Below are 26316 nucleotides of genomic sequence, written 5' to 3'. Positions count from 1 at the left end.
AAATTAAAAATTCACAGCAAATGTATTTACATTTCAGTGCAAAAACAATCAAAAGCCTTTTTATTTAAACAAGCCTATAAAAAGATTACTTACAGCTTTTTTGAATGTTTGAGATAACTAACATTTTGATATATCTTTAACTTTATGACTGTTTTAGACCACATAGAACAATGGATACTGCAGTTTATGAAAGCATAAATAAAAATCTAAGAATTTGAAAAGAAGTTGGCTGCAGAGGCAAAAGCTCACAGTAAAAACTTTAAATATATCCGAAGCAGAAAGCCTGCGAGGGAGTCAGTTGGACCACTAGATGATCGAGGGGTTAAAGGGGCACTTAGAGAAGATAAGGCCTTCGAAGAAAGATTCAATTATTTCTTTGCTTCGGTGTTTACTGAAGAGGATGTTGGGGAGGTAACCTGCAATGGAGAAGGTTTTCATGGGTAATGATTCAGATGGACTGAATCAAATCACGGTGAACCTAGAAGATGTGGTAGACCTGATTGACAAACTGAAGAGTAGTAAATCACCTGGACCGGATGGTATACACCCCAGAGTTCTGAAGGAACTAAAAAATGAAATTTCAGACCTATTAGTAAAAATTTGTAACCTATCATTAAAATCATGCATTGTACCTGAAGACTGGAGGATAGCTAATGTAACCCCCATATTTAAAAAGGGCTCCAGGGGCGATCCGGGAAACTACAGACTGGTTAGCCTGACTTCAGTGCCAGGAAAAATAGTGGAAAGTGTTCTAAACATCAAAATCACAGAACATATAGAAAGACATGGTTTAATGGAACAAAGTCAGCATGGCTTTACCCAAGGCAAGTCTTGCCTCACAAATCTGCTTCACTTTTTTGAAGGAGTTAATAAACATGTGGATAAAGGTGAACCGGCAGATGCAGTATACTTGGATTTTCAGAAGGCATTTGACAAAGTTCCTCATGAGAGGCTTCTAGGAAAAGTAAAAAGTCATGGGATAGGTGGCGATGTCCTTTTGTGGACTGCAAACTGGCTAAAAGACAGGAAACAGAGTAGGATTAAATGGACAATTTTCTCAGTGGAAGGGAGTGGACAGTGGAGTGCCTCAGGGATCTGTATTGGGACCCTTACTTTTCAATATATTCATAAATGATCTGGAAAGAAATACGACGAGTGAGAATCAAATTTGCAGATGACACAAAATTGTTCAGAGTAGTTAAAACACAAGCAGATTGTGATAAATTGCAGGAAGACCTTGTGAGACTGGAAAATTGGGCATCCAAATGGCAGATGAAATTTAATGTGGATAAGTGCAAGGTAATGCATATAGGGAAAAATAACCCATGCTATAATTACACAATGTTGGGTTCCATATTAGGTGCTACAACCCAAGAAAGAGATCTAGGCGTCATAGTGGATAACACATTGAAATCATCGATTCAGTGTGCTGCGGCAGTAAAAAAAAGCAAACAATGTTGGGAATTATTAGAAAGGGAATAGTGAATAAAACGGAAACTATCATAATGCCTCTGTATCGCTCCATGGTGAGACTGCACCTTGAATACTGTGTACAATTCTGGTCGCCGTATCTCAAAAAAGATATAATTGCAATGGAGAAGGTACAGAGAAGGGCTACCAAAATGAAAAGGGGAATGGAACAGCTCCCCTATGAGGAAAGACTAAAGAGGTTAGGACTTTTCAGCTTGGAGAAGAGACGGCTAAGGGGGGATATGACAGAGATGTTTAAAATCATGAGATGTCTAGAACGGGTAGATGTGAATCGGTTATTTACTCTTTTGGATAATAGAAAGACTAGGGGGCACTCCATGAAGTTAGCATGGGGCACATTTAAAACTAATCGGAGAAAGTTCTTTTTTACTCAACGCACAATTAAACTCTGGAATTTGTTGCCAGAGGATGTGGTTAGTGCAGTTAGTATAGCTGTGTTTAAAAAAGGATTGGATAAGTTCTTGGAGGAGAAGTCCATTATCTGCTATTAAGTTCACTTAGAGAATAGCCACTGCCATTAGCAATGGTAACATGGAATAGACTTAGTTTTTGGGTACTTGCCAGGTTCTTATGGCCTGGATTGGCCACTGTTGGAAACAGGATGCTGGGCTTGATAGACCCTTGGTCTGACCCAGTATGGCATTTTCTTATTCTTATTACTTATTATTGTTTTTCAATTGGCGTTTAACTGCTAAGCATGCAGCTCATATGCAGCAAATGCTTATGGTGGTGAATTCAAAACAAATCTAACAGGAAATGAAGTTAAAGTGCTGCTGAAGTAACTAGGGGCATATTTCTTGCAGTCTTATCTCTTCCCATCAAATCAGCATCAGTTTGAAGTTCCAGGAAAGAATGGACAGAGCTGCAGCAGGGGAAGAGCATACCAGATAACCCAAACCTATATTGTTCAATTTAGAGAGATTGACGGGGTGAATATTGCAAGAGGACACGGCCTACTTTACTTCACCCTACAACCAAAAAATATGCAAAAAATCATTTATGCTGTATTTTAGGTATAAATGTTACAATGAAAAAGCAGAGTTGCTTACCTGTAACAGGTGTTCTCCCAGGACAGCAGGATGTTAGTCCTCACATATGGGTGACATCATCAGGATGGAGCCCTATCACGAACACTTTTGTCAAAGTTTCTAGATCTTTGACTGGCACACTGTGCAAGCCCAGCATGCCACTAACCCTGCATCCAGCAGGGGTCCCCCTTCCGTCTCATTTGTAGCAAAAAGTACACGCGTAAAAATAAAATAAGAAAACGTAAGTGAACCCAACGCCGCGGGGTGGCGGGCAGGTTTCATGAGGACTAACATCCTGCTGTCCTAGGAGATCACCTGTTACAGGTAAGCAACTCTGCTTTCTCCCAGGACAAGCAGGATGGTAGTCCACACATATGGGTGAATAGCGAGCTATAGGATGCCCGAGAAGAGTGAACCAAAAGCACCCAACGACGTGCAACAGGCACAACAACAGGGGGTGGTTTTGGGTATGAGGGCAGCCTGAGTCGCAGGAAGGAAGTTGGGTTATTAAACTGGAAACAAATTACATAGGACAGACTGGCCAAAGATGGAATCCTGCCTGCCAGCCTTGTCGAGACAATAATGAGCTGCAAAGGTGTGGAGAGAGCTCCATGTAGCAGCTCTGCAGATGTCGGCAAGAAGTACAGAATGGAGGTGTGCTACTGACGTTGCCATGGCTCTTACTGAATGCGCTTTCACGCGTCCCTGTAGCGGAAGGCCTGCTTGTTGGTAGCAGAAGGTAATACAGTCCATCAGCTTGCCCACCGGAACTCCCAGTTTGGTTTTATCAAAAGAGATAAAAAGTTGGGTGGACTTCCTATGGGCTGCAGTGCAGTCTAAATAGAAGGCTAGAGCACGTTTGCAGTCCAAGGAATGGCAGAAATTTAGGGTGAGTGTGGAGTACCACACAATTGTGGAGAAATTTTGTAAAAGGTGGGTAATGTTACCAGTGCCTGTAGCTCACTGACTCTGCGAGCCGATGTCAAAGTAGAAAGAGCATTTTCCAAGTGAAATGACGTAGCTCACAGGAGTGCAGGGGCTCGAACGGAGGTCGCATGAGCCGTGCTAGTACAACATTGAGGTCCCATGCCAGAACTAGAAGACGCAGTGGAGGTTTCAGTTGTAGCAAGCCTCTCAAAGCGCCGTACAAGGGGTTGTGCAGAGATCGGGGCATCTCCTATACCTTTGTGGTAAGCGGCTATGGCACTGACATGCAGTCGGATGGAGGAAGTTTGTAGGCCAGACTCCCAGAGGTACCAGAGGTAGTCCAGGAACAGGGATCTATTTTCTTTGTTGTGCACCACAAGGAAAATCTTTTCCATTTGGAACGATAAGATTTTCTAGTAGAAGGCTTTCGTGAAGCTATGAGACACATTATCAGAAAGGTTAAGGGATTGTAGTATCAACCTTTCAACATCCTTGCTGTCAGAGACAATGAGTGGATGTTTGGATGATGCAACAGCCCGTTGATCTGCTTTATTAGAGTTGGATCTGTGCCCAGGCAAATTGGTTGCTGGACTGAGAGGTTGCATAGGATGGGAAACCGAACCTGCCATGGCCAGTGAGGGTCTTGTCGCAACTTCATGAGAGTCTTGCTGATGAATGGAAGTGGAGGGTAGGCATATAAAAGACCGTTGTCCATGAGTGGGCGAAGGCATCCCTTGGTAGTGTCCTGCGGCTGCAGTGTAGAGAGTAGAAGTTGTCTACTTTGCAGTTGCAAATTGACACAAAGAGGTCTATGTGCAGGCAGCCCCACTGGTGGAAAATTTGGTTTGCTACCGTGAGATCTAAGGACCATTCGTGGGGATGAAAGGTCCGGCTGAGATTTTAGCCTGCACTATCCCAGCTGATTTCCAAACACGAGGTACACGTGTATAGGTGTGTTTGAATATTAGTTGGTGATGTAGATAAAAAATACATGCATACGCTTTAGAGTGTTGAATGACGGCATAAAGTACGCATGCTAGTGGTGTTCCATTACATGCATCCATTTTTTTTTTAAAACAAATATGCCTGCAAGGCCTGTAAACACCTCTGAAATGGCCCATGAATGCCTCTTTTTAATGCAGCTAAAGTGCACGCAATGAAAATGTCAGGTGGCTCAATATGCACATATGGAGATTCAGCCACTTTTTTTACACATGTAAATCCCAACTGAGCATTTGAAAATGTAACCCTTTATATGCTCTTGAGTTAAAGAAATAAATAACTTGTTAAAAACTGATGCAAGCAGAAGAATTCTCTTTCAATTTAATCATTTTGGAGGAATGCTATTGAATTATGAAGGTGTCAATAGAGTTTTGAACATAAAATTTAAATGGTGAGAGATAGGGGAGAGGAGCACTGTGGGATTGATATTAGGGACAAGGGGGGAAGAAAAATAGGATGTTGAATACTATAGAAATGGGGAAGAGTTTTGAAAACACTATGAATTTTGAAATTACTAAATTCAATTTCTCTTGAATTTTGCCTGACCTTTGTACATTCATCTGTTGCTATACTGTAATTACACTAGTTTGTATATTTTAATACATCAGAATTAAATGATTATTGAAAATATTATCTAAGCCTTTATGTGGTCTTTTGAAGATTGAGCTACTTTTAGGCTTGGGGCCTCCCTTTCCCCTGGTTATTCAGGCTAGTTTTGGGCTACACTGTGTCTTATTTTAGGCTACAAACCAGTTTAAAATCTGGCAACACTGACCACAAGATCTGTCTATGCTGCTGGGCTCCTCCCATGACATGAATAACTGTGTAGCATGTGGAAAGATGTCTTCTCAAGCATTCTCTGTAGAAAGCTCAAGCTGAAGTATCAGTTATTTTCTCCATCAGACAAAGAAAAAAGTTCTGAGAGACCAATACCAAAAAAGAAAAGATCAGATTCTCTCAAACACCGAAGCCATGATTCACCAAGTACACGCATTGAATGGAAAAATGAGAGAAATAGATCCTGTTCAGTGCCAAGAACATTCAAGAAACATCTTGAAAAAAGTCCATTAGTGCAGGAGGCACTGTACCGCGAGCAACAAAGATTGATGCGTGAGAGCAGAGCTCCAGCTCCCGAGGCCTAAACCTCCCACCCCTTATAGCACAATTTTCGCTGCAAGGCCAGATTATCCCTTACAGAGGTTTGTGAACATACTGGGATGGCCGCTAAGCGAAAAACAGCAGACCTGAAACATTTTGGATTTCAAAACAGCCTCTGGAGACTCTACCATCGGAGAACGCTCAGGCCGCAAAGCCTAATGATGAGGTTATCAATGGAGAAGAGGCCTCTATCTCTGGAACGGAGCTAACGAAGGAACCTCCTAGCAGACACGAGATGAGAGGCTGGTTCCAAGAGATTTGTTCCGACCTTAAATTACATAAATGGAGTTGCTACCCTCGATTGCGGAAATTAAAGAAGATTTTGCGGCCTTAGGGAATCGAGTTGATGATCTCGACAACCATGTCGATGGCTACGCGGTGACCATGGCGGCCCTTGCTACCCAATGCCAGCAGCTATAACAAGAGAACAACTCATTTGCAGAAAAACTCGAAAATTAGCAGGTAAATATCTATTTCGGGAACCCCCCCGTATCCGTAAATTACAGTGTCGTTTGCGACACTAATTTACGGATATGGGGGGGGGGGGGGGGTGTTCCCGAAATAGATATTTACCTGCTAATTTTTGTTCCTGTAATATCACGGATCAGTCCAGGACAGCTAGGTGGTTTTGCCTCCCTTCCAGCAGATGGAGACAGAAAAAGACTTCGCGGACTCTGTCCTATACCCTTGAGGTGCCACCTAGTGTCTGTCAGTATTATACTGTACCCAAGCAGAAATTATATAAACCATAACAGCAACCAGAAAACTACTTCCTCCTGAAGATCAGAGGAAATGAAATACCTGAAACTTCATGAATGAACGAAAACATGCCCAAATCCTTTCCCTAAAAAGGGGGGCAGTCAGTAAAAACTGGCAGAAAAAATGATCAGCTACCGGCCGAGCAGACTCTCCATTTTCCCCCCGGGCGGGCATCTGGATTGATCCGTGGTACTACAGGAATGAAAATTAACAGGTAAGAACCAATTTTCCTTTCCCTGTATGTACCCAGATCAGTCCAGGACAGCTGGGATGTACCAAAACTTTCCTAACCAGGGTGGGACTGAGAGAGTCCTGCTTGGAGTACACTGGCTCCAAAAGAACCGGGCTCTGGGGCCCGGACATCCATTCGGTAATGTCTGGCAAAGGTATGCGGAGACTTCCAGGTAGCCGCCCTGCAAATTTCCTGTGGCATACCTGCTGACATTCAGCCCAAGAAGCCGCCTGTGACCAAGTAGAGTGAGCCTTAAGACCAGACAGAATTGGGCGACCCTGAACCAGGTAAGCAGACACTACAGCCTCCTTCAACCAGCATGCGATGGTGGCCCTGGAAGCTTTCTGTCCTTTCTAGGTCCACTCCACAGCACGAAAAGATGATCCGAGAGCCGGAAACTGTTGGTCATCTCCAAATAACGCAACACTCTTCACGTCCAACTTCCGCAAATCCTTAGACTCTGCAGAGGAAGAAGTTAAACCTGCGAATGGAGTTCCACGGACTGGTTCAAATGAAGAGAGGATACGACCTTCGGAAGAAAGGAGGTAGATGTTTTATGGGAACATAAGAGCATGGTCACCACCGCATTCGAGTAACCCTACTCCTCAACCTACTCCTCTCATAAGCCATGCCGCTAGACAAAAGTGATCTGCCTCTGCAAAATAAACGGGGCCCTGATGCAATAGAGTCCGAGACGGACGAAACCTCAGAGGACAGTCTACCACAAGATTCAAGAGGTCCGCAAACCACGGGCGCCTCGGCCACTCCGGAGCCCCCAGAATCACCCTGCCTGCGTGCCCCTTGATGTGGCGTAGAACCTTTCCGACCAACAGCCACGGTGGGAAGACATACAACAGAATGTCCTTTGGCCAGGGTTCCCTCCGCCTGCTGAAGAAGCGGGGAGCTTTGGCATTGTCGTACATTGCCATCAGGTCCATGGCCGGTCTGGACCACTGGGGGCACAGAAGATGAAAGGCGGAGAGTTCCCACTCCCCTGATCCAATCCGGCTGAGGAAATCCACCTGGACATTGTCCACTCCAGCTATGTGAGAGGCAGCTATCCGGTAAAGATGTTGCTCCACCCAGTGTGTATCAAGAGCCAAACATCCGTCGCCACTGGGCGGCTCCTGGTTCCACCCTGACAATTGACGTAGGCCTCCTGGTTCAATCGCTTGGAGACCAAGGCTGTGCGGTTAGCTCTCCAGGCCCTCCACCAGCGGAAGGAGGGCCTGGAGAGCTAACCACACAGCCTTGGTCTCCAAGCGATTGATGGACCAGGAGGCCTCCGTCCTGGTCCATTGGCCCTGGACTGCTGTATCCAGACAAACCGCTCTCCAGCCGGAGAGACTGGCGTCGGTGGTCACCACGACCCAACAGGGATCTCCAAATCCACCCCCTGGTGCAAATTGTGCTGCGAAAGCCACCACAGAAGACTGGAACATGCCTCATCCGTCAGGGACAGGACAAGATGGAAACGCTGTGAGGGGATTCCATCGGAAGAGCAAGGCTGATTGAAGAGGACACATGTGCGCAAAGGCCCAAGGTACCAGATCGATCTGAAGCCATTGAGCCCAGGACCAGCAAGTAATCCCAGACCCTTGGTTGAGGTAGAGAGCACAAGGAATCCACCTGTGACGCGAGCTCGGAAATCCTCTCTTCCGTCAGAAAAACCTTTCCCAAGGCTGTGTCGAAGCGAGCCCCCAGAAACTCCAAAGTCTGGGAGGGAATCAGATGACTCTTCTAGGGGTTGACCACCCATCCTAACAAGTCCAACATCCAGAGCACCCGCGCCATCGCAGCTCTGCCTAGGCTTTCTGACTTTGCTCGAATTAGCCAATCGTCCAGATAGGGATGCACCGATATCCCTTCCCGTCGCAAGGTGGCTGCGACCACGACCACAACCATCACCTTGGTGAAAACCCGGGGCGCCGTCACAAGCCCGAACGGAAGAGTGCAAAATTGAAAATGGCGCCAGAGGATCGCAAACCGCAGATATTTCTGATGATCCAAGCATATCGGGATGTGCAGGTACGCTTCCGTTAGGTCCAGCAATGCCAAAAACTCTCCCTTGTGCACCGATGCTATGACGGAGCGAAGAGTTTCCATCCGAAAAACGGGGTACCTTCAGGGCGCGATTCACCCGCTTCAAATCAAGGATGGGGCGGAAGGTACCCTCCTTCTTTGGTACCATGAAGTAGATGGAGTAGCGCCCACACCTTAGCTGCCCTTCGGGCACTGGAACTATGGCACCCAGATCCTGCAGGCGCTGTAGAGTGTCTCACACCGCCCTTTGCTTTAGGTGGGACGTGCAAGGGGACACTATGTAATGCTCCTTGACTGGCCGGGCAAAATCTAAGGCATAGCTGTGTTCTATGATGCTTAGGAGGTCAATTTGGTCCACACCTCCCGGAAAAGGGATAACCTTCCCCCGATTCTTGGCACGGAAGGGTGGATTGGCCTCACTTCATTGTGCGGTCTTGGAGTCCCCACGGGAATGCGGAGCACTGTCTTTGGCAGGTTGGCAGCCCTGAAAAGACTGGTTCCAAGAAGCCTGACGGCTGGAGCTCTGGCGAAATGATGACCCGGTGGATCTTGAAGAGCAGAAATGACGATTTCCCCGAAATCTCGCCCACTGAGGAAAGGAACCTTTGGATTGAGGCCCATCCTCCAGCAACCTGTGGACTTTGTTCTCTCCCAGAGACTTTATCATGTCCTCCAGCTGTTGCCCAAAGAGGAGCTTCCCCTTAAATGGTAAAGAACTCAGCTGCGCTTTGGAGGACCCATCAGCCGACCAGTTTTGGAGCCAGAGGAGCCTGCGGGTGGAAACTGCTGCAACCATTGTCCTGCCCGAAGTCCACAGAAGATCATACAGGGCATCCGCGCTATACGCCACTGCCACCTCCAGACGGCTAGCATGCAGCTCTGCCGCGTTTGAGAGAGAAGCTTCCGCCGGCCAATCCTGAATCCAGCGGAGACAAGCCTACTGCAAAAAATGGCTACACATAGCTGCCCAGACCCCGAGGGCCGAAACCTCAAAAATTTTCAGCTGCAGCTCCAGCTTGTGGTCCTGCAAGTCTTTCAACGCTGTGGCCCCCATGACAGGAATGGTAGTCTTTTTCGTGACCACAGAAATCGCGGCATCCACCTTAGGCTGAGCAAATCCAAAGCTTCCTCCGGAAGCGGATACAATTTGTCCATAGCTCGACCCACTTTCAAGCCAAGGTCTGGAGTGTCCCACTCCTTACACAAAAGATCCGTGACCGACCTATGAAATGGAAAGGATCTAGCCGGACCCCGGAGGCCCACCATGACCGGATCCATAGCTCCGAATCTGGAATCCTCAGGCAGAACATCAATACCGAGCTCCTCCAGAATGACTGGTATCAGCGGTCCCAATTCGTCCCTCCAAAACAGTGGCACCACCTTTGGATAAATCGCCCTCCACAACCGGGACCCATCCGGTTTGGCCGGCTGAGGGTGAAGATCTGGATCAGTATCCTGTCCGTCACCCGGAGATGGTGGAGGAGACTGATCCTTATCTGACGTGTCTGTCTGAGAAGTCTCTGCTGGATGGGACCGAGACCGGAGAGGGTGCTTTGCCTTGGGATCATCTCTGCCACTGGATGACCTGGAGCGATTGCATGAAGAGGACCCTCTCCCTGCTCCCGATGTCAACGAGGGTGCCCGGGGCAACTTAGTATGTGATCTCTTCTCTGTGGGACTTGAAGAACCTTTGCAGCATTCTGACAAATTCGTCGGAGAAGGAGGAAGACGACCCATCTGAATCTTTGTCCTGCTCCTCCTCCGAGGAATCCTCCTGCGCATCCGGAACTGTGCCCCCTCCAGGGGTAGCCGGCCTCGGGGAAAGTGGTGGCGGAGAGAGCTCCTTCCCTAGAGCTGCCAGCGCTGCTTGCTCCTGATCCCTTATGGTTTGCAGCAGAGCCTCCGACCCTGCACTAAGCAGGAAGGGATCTGAGCCTTGCCTACTCTGATCGGGCCTCTCAGGCTCCTGATGCGGCCTGGCACTGTCCCTGTCAGCCTTGTGCTGATTTCTCTATGATGGGCCTTGCAGGCCGCGCCATGAGGCATATCCCCGGCCTCGAGTTAATTGGTACCAGAAAAAAGAACCGCGGCGACTGAGGAGATTTCCCAGTCAAAAAACAGGCCAGGAAAGCGACGAAAAACGGCAAAAAAATGATGAAAACTGAGCAGACAATAGGCCGGAGCACCCAAGACAAGAAAATACAACTTTTAAATTTTCTTTTTTTTTTTTTTAACTAATTTAAAGATAAAGGGACAGTAACCTAAACCTTCCTCTGAAAAATACCTGTGCCAACCAAACCAAAATCAGAGAAATGTGAACCTAACACCAGACACTAGGCTTTGCACCTCCACCATCTGCTGGAGACAGAAAAATACTGACAGACACTAGGTGGCACCTCAAGGGTATAGGACAGAGTCCGCGAAGTCTTTTTCTGTCTCCATCTGCTGGAGGGGAGGCAAAACCCAGTTGTCCTGGACTGATCCGGGTACGTACAGGGAACAATAATTTTCTCTCATTGCCTACGTTGGGTAATGTATAAAATGTCTTGGGGGCTTGGTTTAGGTTCTAGCCACGTCTCAAGGAGCCCTGGTTTTGGCTCGTCTCAGTTTGTTCACAAATTATCTATGCTTTTTTTTTGTTTCCTCTTATTCAGTTTAGACATTTTGTTATAACAACTAGATATGATGGTCTTATAATATATATAATGGGGGCGGGAGGGTGGTTGCTCGGAGGGAAATGTACATGTGACTCGCGTCCTATTTTGTTCCCGTTGCGACCCATGGCACAGATGATCTGCTACGGAGATGAAGCAGATATTTGGGAAACAAGGGAATTAGTCGGGGGGATATACCAAGCATTAATGATACATCACGCATTTCCAGCATAGCTCCCTGCTTCAACAGCAGGGGAGAAGAAAAACAACCAATAAGGACTGTATAACATAGTCTGGGTAAAACAAATAAGCATGGGTGTAGCTTGCTTATTGCGGCGGTTACTACCCCTACTACCCCTAACTAATCAAGCTAGATATTTCAATGGTGGGGGTGGAAGGTAAATAGAACCGAGAGCTAAGAGAAACAGATAAGTATGAGAGAAAAAATGTGTGAAGCTTGCTGGGCAGACTGGATGGGCCGTTTGGTCTTCTTCTGCCGTCATTTCTATGTTTCTATGTTTCTATATTATTCTCTTTTGGACTTCACAATGACTGGGTGTTTATCAAGGGACGAGGGGCACATTGTGTTGTTTGGATCAATTGGTTTAATTTTTATATAAATGATCCGGGTTCTGTCACTTAATGTAAAGGGGCTCAATAACAGGAATTGAACAGAGACAGGGTGGTACTAGCTTTTTTTTTTTTTTTTTTTTTACAAGAAACTCATTTGAGGAAAAGGCACGAGGGCCTGCTCAAACACAAGGACTATCCCGCACAATACTTTGCTTCTAGCACATTACTTTCAAGATATACTGGCATAGCAATCTTAATATCATCGACTCTAGTGTATGAGATGCTCTATATGTATGCAGACCCTATGGGGAGAATGCTAGTGCTTACCATACGTGCAGGGTTGAAAGTGTTTACACTGGTAAATGTTTATTCCCCAAATAATGATCAGGATCATTTCCTTCAGGAACTTGAGGTGAGACTAAACTCATGTGACACCAGGCTGTTAATTCTGGGAGGTGATTTCAATCTAACCCTGAAGCCCAGTTTGGATAATTCGGGCACCAGTCCACCTACAGCGAGGGAAGTTAGGCGTAAGCTAATGAATATGCTAAATTCCTGGGGGCTGGTGGATGTTTGGCGGCAGAGATACCCCACATCTCGTCAATATACCTTTTACTCTAATGCCCACGCCACGTACTCCCATATTGATTACTTTTTAGTGGATAAAATGTTACAAAACAAAGTAGTGCATGTGGAGATAGAAGCCATAACTTGGTCGGACCATGCCCCTATATGATGGATGTTTCTCTAACAGATATGGATGGTGGCATGAAATATTTGTGCCTGAATGAAAATCTGCTTACTGATGCTACTTTTATTGGCAGAGTAGAACGCCACTTGCAAGAATATTTTCACCTCCAAAATACTTCAGACTTCTCCTCAGCTCTTATCTGTGAATGCTCTAAAGCATTTATAAGGGGACATTTTATTTCACAAGCTGCTTATTGTAAAAAACTCAAGGAGCAAAAAAGATCTCAATTAGCACAGGAAATTCAGACATTATCCCAAAGCCATATGGAACATCACTCAGGGGCAGTCCTTACCCAGTTGTGCACTGCTTGTAGGGAGCTCCAGGCTCTTGATCATGCGCAAATAGTACATAAACTGAATATAATTAAACAAAACTTTTTCGAAGGCAGAAATAAGGTGGGCCGCTTCTTAGCGAGATGCCTGAAAGAGTCACAATTGCAAAATAGCTTAGCTAAATTAAGAGACACACAGGAGAACCTAGTGACCCAAACGGTGGACATCCGTTGATGCCTTACTAAATTTTATGCCACCCTATATAGCGCTAACTCCGCTATCTCTCTCTCAGACATAGATCAGTATCTTGCTTTGGTTCATGTTCCTAAGCTAACTTCTAGTCAACAACAGCTGTTGGACAGTCCCATAACCTCCTCGGAGGTATTACTTGTGATCAAAGATCTTAAAAGTGGTAAAGCTCCAGGCTTGGATGGCTTTCCAGTAAATATTACAAAACATTTTCTCATATCCTAGTTTCCCCTTTGACGGAGGTCTTTAATTCTCTATGGGAGGGTGGACAACTGGGACCCCACTCCAACACAGCAGGGATATCAGTCATCACTAAACCAGGAAAGGACCCAACCTTATGTGGCTCATTCCGCCCTATTTCCTTAATTAATCTAGATTTAAAAATACTGACGAGGATCCTATCAGAACAACTTAATAATCTGTTGCCTGCACTGGTTCACCATGACCAAGCCGGATTTATACCCGGCAGGTCAGCCTCTGATAATGTACGCAGGATTATTGATCTCTTATGGTGGGTTCGCAAGGAATCGATCCCAAGCGTCCTATTGTCAGTTGATGCCGAGAAGGCGTTCAACATGGTGCACTGGCCTCTCTTATTTCGGACACTAGGCAAGACGGGCTTTGGGGAATCTTTTCTGACCTGGATACATCAACTTTACCATCTTCCTAAAGCACAGGTGAAAGTAAACGGGGGTTATGGCGATAGCTTCTCTATAGCCCAAAGTACCAGACAGGGATGTCCCCCCTCTCTCCACTTTTATTTGCTTTATTCCTAGAACCTTTTAATTTGATTATCAGAGACTCTGACAAAATAATTGGCATTCAATTGGGCACATCACATTATAAAATGTCACTATTTGCTGATGATGTCTTATTTACTCTGACCTGCCCTCAACAATCTTTACCGGCAGTAATGGAGGAATTTCACAAATTTAGTGCTGTCTCTGGATTTAAAGTACATTTTGAAAAATCGGAAATCCTAAACATTAATGTACCAGAGGGTAATACTTGCCCAATACGGACTTCTCTTCCATTTTGATGGATCACCAAACATTGAAATATATAGGAATATACCTAGACCCAGATGTAACTAAGCTCTATGCTTTAAACTATGAACCATTGCTGAAAACTATTGACAAAGATTTAATGAGATGGCATAGAGATTCCTACTTGTGGCTAGGGCGTATAGCTATTGTCAAGATGAATACACTTCCATGTTTACTTTATCTGTTTATAATGCTCCCACTTTATCTTTCACCTGCTGTGCTACGGAGGTTTCAGAGGAAAATCTTTGACTTTATTTGGAAAAAAAGACCTCAGAGAATTGCACGCTCTGTTCTTTATAGTTCTAAGAAGAGTGGTGGGATGGGTGTCCCAAACCTTGGCTGGTACTTTCGGCTGCTCAGTTGAAGGTACTTCTGAGTATCCACAATCAGTTACATCCAAGCCCTTGGCAACTGATTGAACAACAAATTGTGGGTGATATGCCTTTATCTGTGATACTTTGGCAACCTCGTAAAACGTGGCGGACCATCTCAAACATCCCAATATCCTTACAGACTACGATGAAAGTCTGGGCAAAGTGGAAGGGACATCTAGGCGGGGACAAACCATACCATTATCTTTCCCATTTGTTTCATAATCTCAGATTCCCGGTGCGCCTACCCAAGAATGCCTTTACTATTTGGAAATCAATGGGCGTGACCTTGATGGGGCACTTTTTACAAGGGAAAGTTATGTCTTTAGACTATATCGAAACTACACGATTTTGCCCCCCTTCACTTTTTGGAATACGCACAAATTTCTCATTTTATTCGTACGTTGCAAATCTCCTACACTCTCTCCCCCAGCAAATCTATGTTTGAAACTTATTGCACACAAGCCACTGGAGTGAAAGGGGCAATCTCCAAAATTTATAAATTACTTCAAGGTCAGAAGACTACCAAGCCAGCCTTCATGGTGGCCTGGGAATCAGAGCTTAATCTAACATTAAGTCTGGATGAATGGGAAGAGATTTTTCTCCAAGCCCGCAGGTGTTCCATCTCGGCCAATTTACAGGAACATTGCCTGAAGATCCTTTATAGATGGCACTTTGTCTCTGCACGTTTGCATAGGTTGTACACTGCCCTAACCGATAAATGCTGGAGGAGCTGTGGTCATGTAGGCACTTACCTTCATATATGGTGGCACTGCCCGGTAGTTAATTTATACTAGAAACAAATGACAGAATGGATTGTTCAACTACTGGGTGTAGAGTTCATCCCAGACCTCCGCACTGTTCTTCTGGGAGAACCTTTAGAGGGTTTGACGTCTCACCAGCAACACTTATGCCAGCAATTATATATAGCTGCTCGTCTAGAATTAGCCTGTAAATGGAAATGCCCTGATTCCTCTTCTAGGCAGACCATATTACGTCTACATAAAATACGGGAACTAGAACAAATTACAGCCCTGCGCTACATCTGATTATCTGCTTATCAGGAAGTTTGGGGTCCATTGTTAACCTGGTGTAACACTCATAACTAATGATAGAGTCCACTTTTTTACCATGTACCCTTTTACTTAAGCTACTTATCATATGTCAAGTATCCTAATGACTGGCCCCGTATAGAAGTGGGAGGATATCTGCCTTTTGATCCTGAACTAGAGTATATCCATATATAATAAAGCTTCACAGGTATTCTCTTCGGGACGAATCATGGAGTAGAGTGTAACACCCTTTTCCTTTTGTCTGGGAAAGCAGAGTTGCTTACCTGTAACAGGTGTTCTCACAGGACAGCAGGATGTTAGTCCTCACATATAGGTGACATCATCAGGATGGAGCCAATCACGGAATACTTTTGTCAAAGTTTCTAGAACTTTCTAGAACCAGGAGGACAGGGTCTGCTTTTCTACCGGGATTCCCAGCTTAAGCTTATCAAAGGAAACAAAGAGCTGGGTAGATTTCCTGTGGCCTGCAGTGCGTTCCAAGTAAAAGGCAAGCTCATGTTTGCAGTCCAAGGAATGGACAGCCCGCTCAGCAGGAAGTGAGTGGGGCTTTGGAAAGAAAGTAGGCAGCACTATGGACTGATTTAAATGAAACTCAGATACCACTTTCGGTAGAAATTTAGGATGAGTGCGAAGGACCACCCGATCATGAAGAAATTTCGTGTAAGGGGGTATGTAACCAGCACCTGTAGCTCACTGATCCTGTGAGCAGACGTTAATGCCAGAAGGAAAATGACCTTCCAAGTGATATGCCGCAACTCACAGGAATGCAGAGGCTCAAACGGAGGTTTCATGAGCTGCGCTAAAACCATATTAAGGTCCCAAGACAGGGTCAGTGGACGGAGAGGAGGCTTCAGGTGAAACAAGCCCTTCATAAAGTGCACCACCAGGGGCTGTGTCGAGTTAAAGACATCCCCTGTACCCCTATGGAAGGCGGCCACTGCACTGACATGCACCCTGATGGAGGAGGTTTGTAAACCCGACTCCAAGAGATGCCAGAGGTAGTCTAAAAACTGATTTGTGAGGCAGGTAAAAGGATCTAACTCTTTTGAAGTGCACCACAATGAAAATCTTTTCCATTTAGAATGATAAGATCTTCTAGTAGAAGGCTTTTGTGAAGCTACGAGAACCTGGGATGCAGAGTCTGACAGATTGAGCGGTTGCAAAATCAACCTTTCAACATCCAAGCTGTCAGTGACAGGGCATGAAGGTTGGGGTGGCGCAACTGATTGCTCCTCTGAGAGATCAGGGACGGATCCATGCCCAGAGGAATCTGCGGACGTACTGAGAGATCCCGAAGGATGGGAAACCATGCCTGTTGCGGCCAGTAGGGGGCAATGAGAATCATCAAACCCTTGTCTGTGCGTAGCGTCACAAGAGTCTTGTTGATGAGAGGAAGTGGTGGGTAGGCATAGAGGAGGCCCTTCTTCCAAGATAGGGCGAACGCATCCCGAGGCAGAACCTGGTGACTGCGATGTAGGGAGCAGAAGTTGTGCACCTTGTGATTGTGAGACGACGCAAAGAGGTCGACACTCTGATATCCACACTTCCGAAATATCCAGTCTGCCACCTCAGGGTTGAGAGATCACTCGTGGGGCTGAAACTCTCGACTTAGATTGTCTGCTAGAACATTGTCACACCTGCCAGATAGGTTGCTCTCAGAAGCATGGCTTGAGATAGAGCAAAAACCCAAATTTGTGCTACCTCTTGACAGAGAAGGTAGGACCCGGTGCCTCCCTGCTTGTTGATGTACCACATCGCTATCTGTTTGTCCGTTTGGATCAGGATTGTCTTGTTGGACAAACAGTCCTGAAACGCAGAGAGAGCATATCTGATCGCTCGGAGCTTCAGAAAATTGATTTGATGTTGCGATTCATTTACCGACCAGGTACCCTGAGAGTCTGCAGATGGTTGACATGCGCTCCCCCAACCTAGAGTGGAAGCATCGGTCATTAAGATTATGTGAGGTTCTGGAGCTTGAAATGGTAGACCTTTGAGCTGGTGGGACTCCTGGATCCACCATGCCAGTGAGAGGCGAAGCTGCCTGGTAATGTGGACAATGTCGGACATTGGATAATGTGCCTGTGACCACTGGGACTTTAAAGTCCACTGCGTTACTTGTATGGCTAGATGAGCCATTGGGGTAACATGGACCAAGGATGCCATATGCCCCAGCAAGACGAGTAGATGACAAGCCGTCGTGGTTTGGCGAGACTGTATAGCATGCGCCAGCGACGCTAGCATGTGAGCTCGGTCCTTGGGAAGAAAAGCCCTTGCTTGGATCGTGTCGATATCTGCTAGGATAAAGGATAGGAACTGAGACGGAACCAGGTGAGATTTCTGATAATTGATTAGAAATCCCAATGATAGTAGTAGCCACACTGTAAGATGGAGAGTGAAGAACAACTTCCGATGACTGAGATCTCAGTAACCAGTTGTCCAGGTAAGGATAGACGTGAGTGCCCAGTCTTCTTAAGTATGCGGCTACAACTGCCAGGCATTTCGTGAAGACATGAGGGACCGATGCAAAGCCGAAGGGAAATACTATGTACTGGAAATGTTGGTCTCCGACAAGGAAGTGGAGATACTTTCTGTGAGACGCGTCTTTCAGGTCCAGAGAGCAAAGCCAATCTCCCTGTTGGAGAAGTGGAAGGAGCCCAAGGTTAACATCCGAAACTTCTCTCTCCGAAATTGTTTGTTTAGAGCCCGAAGGTCTAATATCGGGCGAATACCTCCTGTCTTTTTTGGAATTAAGAAGTATTGGGAGTAGAACCAGAGCCCCCTCTGTGAACAAGGAACCAGTTCTATGGCATTGGCTTGAAGAAGGGAAGTTACTTCCTTCTGCAGATGAAGATAGTGGTCGGAGGAGGTCCACCCCGGCCGAGGTGGATTGTCCGATGGAATGGAGAGGAAGTTTAGATGGTAGCTTTGAGCTACGACCGACTGTACCCACCGGTCTGTGTGATGTTTAGCCACTTGGTGGTGAAGTGGCATAGTCGGCCACTGACAGGCAGAAATGGCAGAGGGGGATGATCTTCGCTCCCGAGTTGGAAGTCAAAACCCCGCAGCAGGACTAGGGTGGGCGGGAGGTTGAGTTTTCTGAGCCCGAGGCTGGCGTGGCGCAGACCTTTGGAATGGGTGGGATGGACGAGCCCGTGCCGATGGCAGATAATATTTCCGGGCTTTGTATGCTGTTTGTTTAGCTTCCCATCTAAATGGGCGCTTGGAGGGAGCTGAGAATTCTGCAAGAGCGGCCGAAAGCTGACAGAGTGTTTCGTTGTGGTCCTTCAGCTGGGCTACCATCTCCTGAATTTTTTCACCAGAGGTTATCCCCTGTGCAGGGGAGGTCAGCCAGACGATCTTGCACCTCCGAGCGAAGATCAGAGGTCTTCAGCCATGCCCAACGGCGAGCACTGATGCCGGCCACTGACAATCGGGAGGCCGTATCGAAGACATCATATGCCGATCTGACCTCATGTTTACCGTCGAAGCCTTTCTTAATGATAGAGTTCAGCTGGTCTTGAAACTGCTCTGGGAGGGACTCAAAGTCCTGCAGTTGTTTAAACAGGTTCCGATTGTACTGCGTCATATATAATTGATACGACGCAATACGTGAAATGAGCATTGCTCCGTGAAACACTCTGCGACCGAACGCGTCAAGAAACTTCTGCTCCTTCCAAGGTGGTGCTGAGGAATGAGGTTTCTGATGCTTGGCCCTCTTCTGGGCAGACTCCACCACTACCGACTGATGCGCCAATTGCATCTTCTGGAAGCCTGGAGATGGCTGCACAAGATAGATTGTATCCGTCTTGCAGTTCACGGGAGGGAACCGATCCAGGATTTTCCCAGTTCCACTGCATCAAATCCTGTAGAATCTCATGGATGGGGACGGACATAATTTCTTTTGGAGGATCCAAGAACTGAAGTACCTCCAGCATTTTATGTCTGGAGTCCTCTTCCATCTGCAGTGTGAAGGGAATAGACTCCGCCATCTCCTTGATGAAGCTTATAAAGGAGAGGTCTTCCGGCGGACATTTGCGCCTTTCCTCTGGAGGTGACGGCTTCGACGGAACTTCGGTGGAGTCCTGAGAATCAGATATATCGTTTGTCCATGGATCATATGACTGATCCCCTGCATTCATCGGGGGCCTTGATGGAAGAGATGAGATCCCTCCAGCCGGAAGGGGCCTTGGCATCGAAGACATCGGTGCCGGCATCGATGGTCTTGGCCTCGGAATCGAGAAATCGAGATGTGGTATCGGTGCCAGGCGAAGTGGCTCCGATGTCATCGGGGACTTCGCTGGTGACCTCTGTGCGGGTACTCCCGAAGGCCCAGGAACGGGCTCCGGCCTCGACTCATCCTCTTCCTCCAATGAGAGCGGAATAAGCGTTGATGGAGCCATGGGGATTGGTGGTTTCCTTGGTGCCCCCGGCAGGGCACCGATAAGCAAGTCAAGCTTAACTAGAAGAGGAAGCAGCATCGGTGGCATCGGTGCCGGTTCCGGCATGGGCACCGGTGCTGGCGGTGGTCTCAGGTGGTCTTGGACAGCCTGGACCACTGCCTCTTGCACCATACGGTGCAATTCCTCTCGGAGCGCTGGGGTGCTGAGTCCCAGGTCCTGAGTGGGAGGCACGGTGGACAGTGCCGGAGGGTCCACTGGTGCCGGTGGATTCTCGGCGGCCGCACCCACCGAAGGCAAGGGACGCCTCGGTGCATCCGGCTTCGAGGGAAATTCAAGCTCCTCAGCTCGGGTCTTCTTCTTCGGTGGCTCTCTTGAGGAGGGCGCCACTGGTGCTCCGGAAGTCAAAGGCCCCCGGTCTCCGATGTTTGTGCCGCTGCTTCTCCCGGTGGTCAGGTTTCCCCGACTCCGGTATCAATGACGGAAACGAAGATCAAGACACCGATCGGGCTTCACCGGCATTGGAGCAAGGACGATGCTTCGCTGGAGACGGAGTCGATGGAGTCTGTGGAGACGGATGCTGAAATAAAAGCGCCATCTTCTCCAAACGTGCCCGACGGCATTTCGGGGTCATTTGGACACATTTGGTACATGTCTCCACGTTGTGCGACTGTCCGAGACATAATACACAGACCAAATGTGGGTCCATGATTGACAGTCCTCGGACAGTCTGGGCACCGACGAAAACCCGTCGAAAAATTTAGGCCGGTTGTGGACGGTGCCGACAAGGCCTCGAGCAGTCCTCACCAGGAACAGACGTAAAACGGGGCAAACTTACTGTACAGATGTGGCAATCGACGGCGGAGAAGGGAGACCCCCTAGGGGGTATAAACTTTTGCAAGTTTTGAAAAGAAATTTCCTGAGGAAAAATTCCTGTCAGAAACTGTGAAGAGCTCCAAAGCTCCGCGTGGCGATAGCTGCGCGGAAAAAAAAGAGACTGAAGGGAGACCCCTGCTGGATGCAGGGTTAGTGCCATGCTGGGCATGCCCAGTAGGTGCCAGTCAAAGTTCTAGAAACGTTGACAAAAGTATTCCGTGATTGGCTCCATCCTGATGTCACCCATATCTGAGGACTACCATCCTTGCTTGTCCTGTGAGAATATATGTGTTCTCACTGTTATGCTTGGTACTGGGGGGTGGGGGCCATTGAGTGGATAGGACAACTGTTTAATCTTGATGCATTATGTTATGGAACGTACCCGCATTTTGGAAAAATACTGGCAATCGTTTACTGTATTTGTGTACTGTTGATTTTATTTATCTTGCCAATAAAAGCTCTAAATACAAAAAAAAAAAAAAGGCCATTAGTGCAACGGAAAATGGCACCATCCACCTCTGGCATCTCTGTGCTGTCAACATTGGCCACTCCTGCCAGTAAACATACTCTACCAGTTTTGGTACCAGTCAGACAGTAAAGTGTTACTGAAGAAACTTCCTGCTTGAGTACCATCCTATTGTGCAAAAGTTATGGAGTTTGGTCAGATCCCATCCATTCCTTGCCTTCGCTCATGGAACATGTTTTAGAAAAGTTTTCTGCCAAACTAAAATCACAATCATCTATTTCACCAAATCAGAAGATTCCTCAGAGTCATTGGGAGAAATCTCATAACTCCTTATCAAGGAATAGACCCTCATCAAGGGAGCCTCCACTTCTAATCTCCATTTGCGACCGATTTTTGTTTGTCTTACAACTCTTATTCCTACTATTCTTTTGAAGAATCAACAGGGTTGTTTTCAGACCTTTTGCCAGAAACTATTCCATTCGAGTTAGAGGAAGAAGTGCAACCAAAGGAAGACTTCCCAGGTGTCTTGAAATACATACAGGCACCTAAGCAAGTTAATCCTAGTGAATCACACACTAAGATCTCCAAACTAAAAGACACCTCTCTTCACATATCCAGTGGCCAGAAAAAGACTTCAGATTTAAGATCCAGGTCCCCTATGAATCTGTAATGGTAGAATCTGCCCTAAAAAAAGCTAAGACATCTAAAACACATGACAGCACTCAATTAGGAAGAGATGCAAAATTACTGGATGCTACTGGGAGAAAGATGTTTCAAATACTGATGTTACAGAGCAAGGTTTTGGCACATTATTTCCAGATGGTCCAGTACTCATGATATTCTGCAAAAAATAAGGGATACCTCAATCTTCAAAACACATAAGTTTACCTCATATTAATGAATGAGCAAAGAATTTAATAAGATCAGCTTATGATGTTTCTGATACAGCACCAAGATGATCAGCTATAAGTTAAGGAGATTTGTTTGACTAAAAGCCTCAGGCCCCCAAGAGGACATGCATGACAAGTTCCTCGGTAGTCACTGTTGATAGTTGATGCAGTGTTTCATTGTGGTCTTTCAATTGAGTCACTGCATCTTGTATTTTGTCACCGAATAGGTTTTCACCGGTGCAAGGTAAATCTCTGCAAGTCTGTCCTGGATTTCAGGTCTCAGGTCAGAAGCTTTTAGCCAGGCCCATATCCTGGAACTAATTCCTGTTGCTGACATACGAGAAGCTGTTTCAAAGGAGTCGTAAGCAGCAAGAACTTCATGGTTACCAGCCTCAAGGCCTTTATGTGATATGGCATTAAGAGCATCTTGTTGTTGAGGAAGAGATTTGGCTACTTCCTGAACCTGTTTCCAGAGATTCCTCTGGTACTGTGTCATGTAAAGTTGGTATGCAGCTATTCGTGACACCAGCATAGATCCTTGAAACATTTTCCAGCCTAATATATCAAGGAATTTTTTATCTTTACCAGGAGGATTGGAAGAATATGGTCTCAGTCTTCTGGATTTCTTTTGTGCTGATTCAACTACCACTGACTGATGGGGTAGTTGTGGTTTTTGGAATCCAGGGATGTGCTGGACAAGGTAAGTTGCATCTGCCTTTTATTCACTGGTGGCACAGCACAAGGATATTCCCAGAGATGATGCTGTAGATCAACTAGTACCTCGTGTACTGGAATTGCTATGACTTCCTTTGGAGCATCAAACTGGAGAACTTCCAAAGTTTTTTGCCTTGTATCTTCCTCAGTAATGAGATCAAAAGGAATTGTCTCTGACATCTCTCTAACAAAATTGGCAAAGGAAAGGTCTTCAGGGGGAGATTTTCTCCTTTTCTCCAGAGGAGATGGTTCTGACAAAATATCCTCCATGGAAGTGTCGGTGTCTACATCTTCCCATGTATTAGAAAAGGTCTCTGGTCGAGATCCCGAAGGAGGGAAGAAGACTGGTGCTGTAGGACGTATTGGCACTGATGGATCTTTCGATGGGCTCGATGGATGATGCGATGGCATCGATGCAGGTTTCTATGGCATCTGAGGCATCGATGGAAAACGCGGGGCTCTCGGTCCCGAGAGTACTGATGGACCAGGCATCGGTTCAGGCTTTGGTGAAAAGGGACTGGAGTCTGTGCCCTCCTCGTCTGAAGACCCAGGAATTGGAATCAGGGCTTTCAGAGGTTGCGCAGCCTTCTTTGGCATCGGTGGTCCCGGTTGGCACCGATGAATGTATCGAGCCTGGTTAGCAACGGTGTCAGTATCGATGGCTCCAGTATCGGTGCCGGTATGGGGGCCGGTACCAGAGAGCATCGAGCACTGCCTGGTGGATAAACCGTCCAGTTCCTCCCTGAAAGCTGGTGTAGTTATCGCAGCTACACGGGGTGGCAGGCTAGGCGTGGGCCCTGTGGGGGCTCAGTACCCAGCACCGATATCGGTGGGGATCGTCTTGACAGTTCAGGTGGAGAGGGTATTAACTCCTCGACCCATGTACTCTTCGCAAGCGGCTTGATAGCCATCGAGGCCGATGCGATGTCAGTCCGGCACCGGGAGTAGCCTTGCATCGATGCCGGTGTCGGTGTTTTCCCTCGGTGCTTGGCCTGGTCTTTCCCCACTGCCGAGATAGATACTGTCAATGACTTAGACTGAGTCGGTGATGGACGGTCACCACTGCCCTGGTGCTCCCAGCAAGGTTTTATAATCAACTTTTTCGTTGCTCCTGCCGGTGACGATTGGGTGGATGTCGATGGAATCAGTTTAATCTTATACAGGGTCTCCATCTTGTCGAGGTGAGCCCGTCTACCCTTAGGAGTCATCTGGGCACAATTTTGGCAAGTAGACACTTCGTGTGATGAGCCGAGGCACAACACACAAACATCATGTGGGTCAGTAATCGACATGGTTCGGGGGCATTCCAAACACTTTCGGAAACCTGTTGCCATAATGGCAGAGGTTGAGGCCCAAAAACCGTCGACAGCCCGCAGATACCGAAAAAATGGTGGGTGCGGCACCGACCGGGAATAGTGATTTTATTCACTGAACTATGGAAAATATATCCCGATGGGAGACCCCTATGAGGGAATGTTTTTCTGAGGCAAATTTTGAGATTTTTCCGTGAGGAAATATGTATGAGAATTCTCACAGAGCTCCTAACCGCGAGGCAAACTGCAGTGCAGAAAAAAAAGAGACTGAAGGGAGACCCCTGTGGCTCAAGGGATAATGGCATGCTCAGTGTGCCAGTCAAAAGTTCTAGAAACTTTGACAGAAAAGTTTTCCGTGATAGGGTTCCATCCAGTGACGTCACCTACATGTGAGAACTACCATCCTGCTTGTCCTGGGAGAAATGTTATTTGGGGACAAAGTTAAAGAGTCAAACATCACTGTTCTATTTTGCAGACTAACAGCCACTACAGAAGAGCAATCTTATCTAAGGAAATACCAATCACAACCCTTAAGATAATAATTTAACCTCTAAGAACATACTGGTCCATCAAACCTAGTACCCTGTTTCCAACAGCGGACAAGCCAAGTGCCTGGCAAGATCTCAAAAAGTAAACAGATCCCATGCTGTTATTGTGCAGTGATAAGTAAAGTAAATGTTGCTTACCTGTAACAGGTGTTCTCACAGGACAGCAGGATGTTAGTCCTCACATATGGGTGACATCACAGGATGGAGCCCAATCATGGAACACATTTGTCAAAGTTTCTAGAATTTTGACTGGCATCTACTGGGCATGCCCAGTATGGCACTAAACCTGCAGCCAGCAGGGATCCCACTTCAGTCTTGTTTAAAGCTACAGGAAGTGCCAAAAAATAAAATAAGAAAACGTAACGAACCCAATACCGCAGGGCGGCAGGTGGGTTTCATGAAGACTAACATCCTGCTGTCCTGTGAGAACACCTGTTACAGGTAAGCAACATTTGCTTTCTCACAGGACAAGCAGGATGGTAGTCCTCACATATGGGTGAGGATGGGTGAGGATGTCCGAGAAATGCACCAAATGTACCCAAGATGTGCAATAGGCACAAGTATTGGGGAGGAGTTTGGTAGAGGGCATCCTGAACCCTAACGGGCAGGGAGAAGGGTATTGGTACATCAAGTTGTAAAAAGTTTTCGCAAGACAGACTGGCCGAAGATGGAATCTTGTCTAAGCAATAATGGGCTATAAAGGTATGGAGAGAACTTCAGGTAGCAGCCCTGCAAAGGTCAGGAAGCGGCACCGAGCGTAGGTGTGCTACTGAAGTTGCCATGGCCCTCAGAGAGTGTGTTTTAACACGGTCTTGAAGTGGAATGCATGCTTGCTGATAGCAAAAGGATATGCAGTCCGCTAACCAGGAGGAGAGAGTCTGCTTACCCACAGGCTGCCCCAATTTGGTGGAATGGAAAGACAAACAATTGAGTACTTTTCCTGTGGGCAGTTGTACGGTCTAGATAGAAGGCTAGAGCCCGTTTACAGTCAAGGGTATGCAGAGCCTGTTCTCCTGGATTGGAGTGAGGCCTGGGAAAGAAGGTAGGTAGTATGATGAATTGATTAATGTGAAACTCCGATATTACCTTAGGTAAAAACTTAGGGTGAGTGCGGAGTACTGCCCGGTCCTGCAGAAGTTTAGTGTAAGGCGGATAAGGTAACTAGAGCCTGAAACTCACTAACTCTGCGAGCAGATGTGATTGCCAAAAGAAAAATTACTTTCCATGTGAGATAGCGAAGATCACAGGATTGGAGAGAGGCTGGAATGGTGGTTTCATGAGCCAACCCAAAACCAGATTGAAGTCCCAAGAAGGGGCCGGGGGGCATAGTGGAGGCTTGAGGTGAAGCAAGCCTTTCAGAAAACTTGTTACGAGGGGTTGTACTGAAATAGGAACATCCCCGACACCTTTATGCAAGGTGGCCACCGCACTGACATGCATTCTGATGGAGGAAGTTTTTAGACCTGATTCTGACAAGTGCCAG

General features: G+C 46.7%; 1 protein-coding gene across 9 annotated transcripts in view; it reads right to left on the bottom strand.

Moving 5' to 3' along the window:
- The window catches only part of SPTAN1 (spectrin alpha, non-erythrocytic 1), a 457019-nt gene that overhangs the window by 59224 nt on the left and 371479 nt on the right, over positions 1–26316 (bottom strand). The window lies entirely within an intron of this gene.

This window comes from Rhinatrema bivittatum, chromosome 8 (genome assembly GCF_901001135.1).
Source record: "Rhinatrema bivittatum chromosome 8, aRhiBiv1.1, whole genome shotgun sequence".
In the NCBI taxonomy this organism is placed as follows: domain Eukaryota; kingdom Metazoa; phylum Chordata; class Amphibia; order Gymnophiona; family Rhinatrematidae; genus Rhinatrema; species Rhinatrema bivittatum.
The sequence above is the reverse complement of the archived record's forward strand: the minus strand, read 5'-3'. Positions and strand labels throughout refer to the sequence as shown.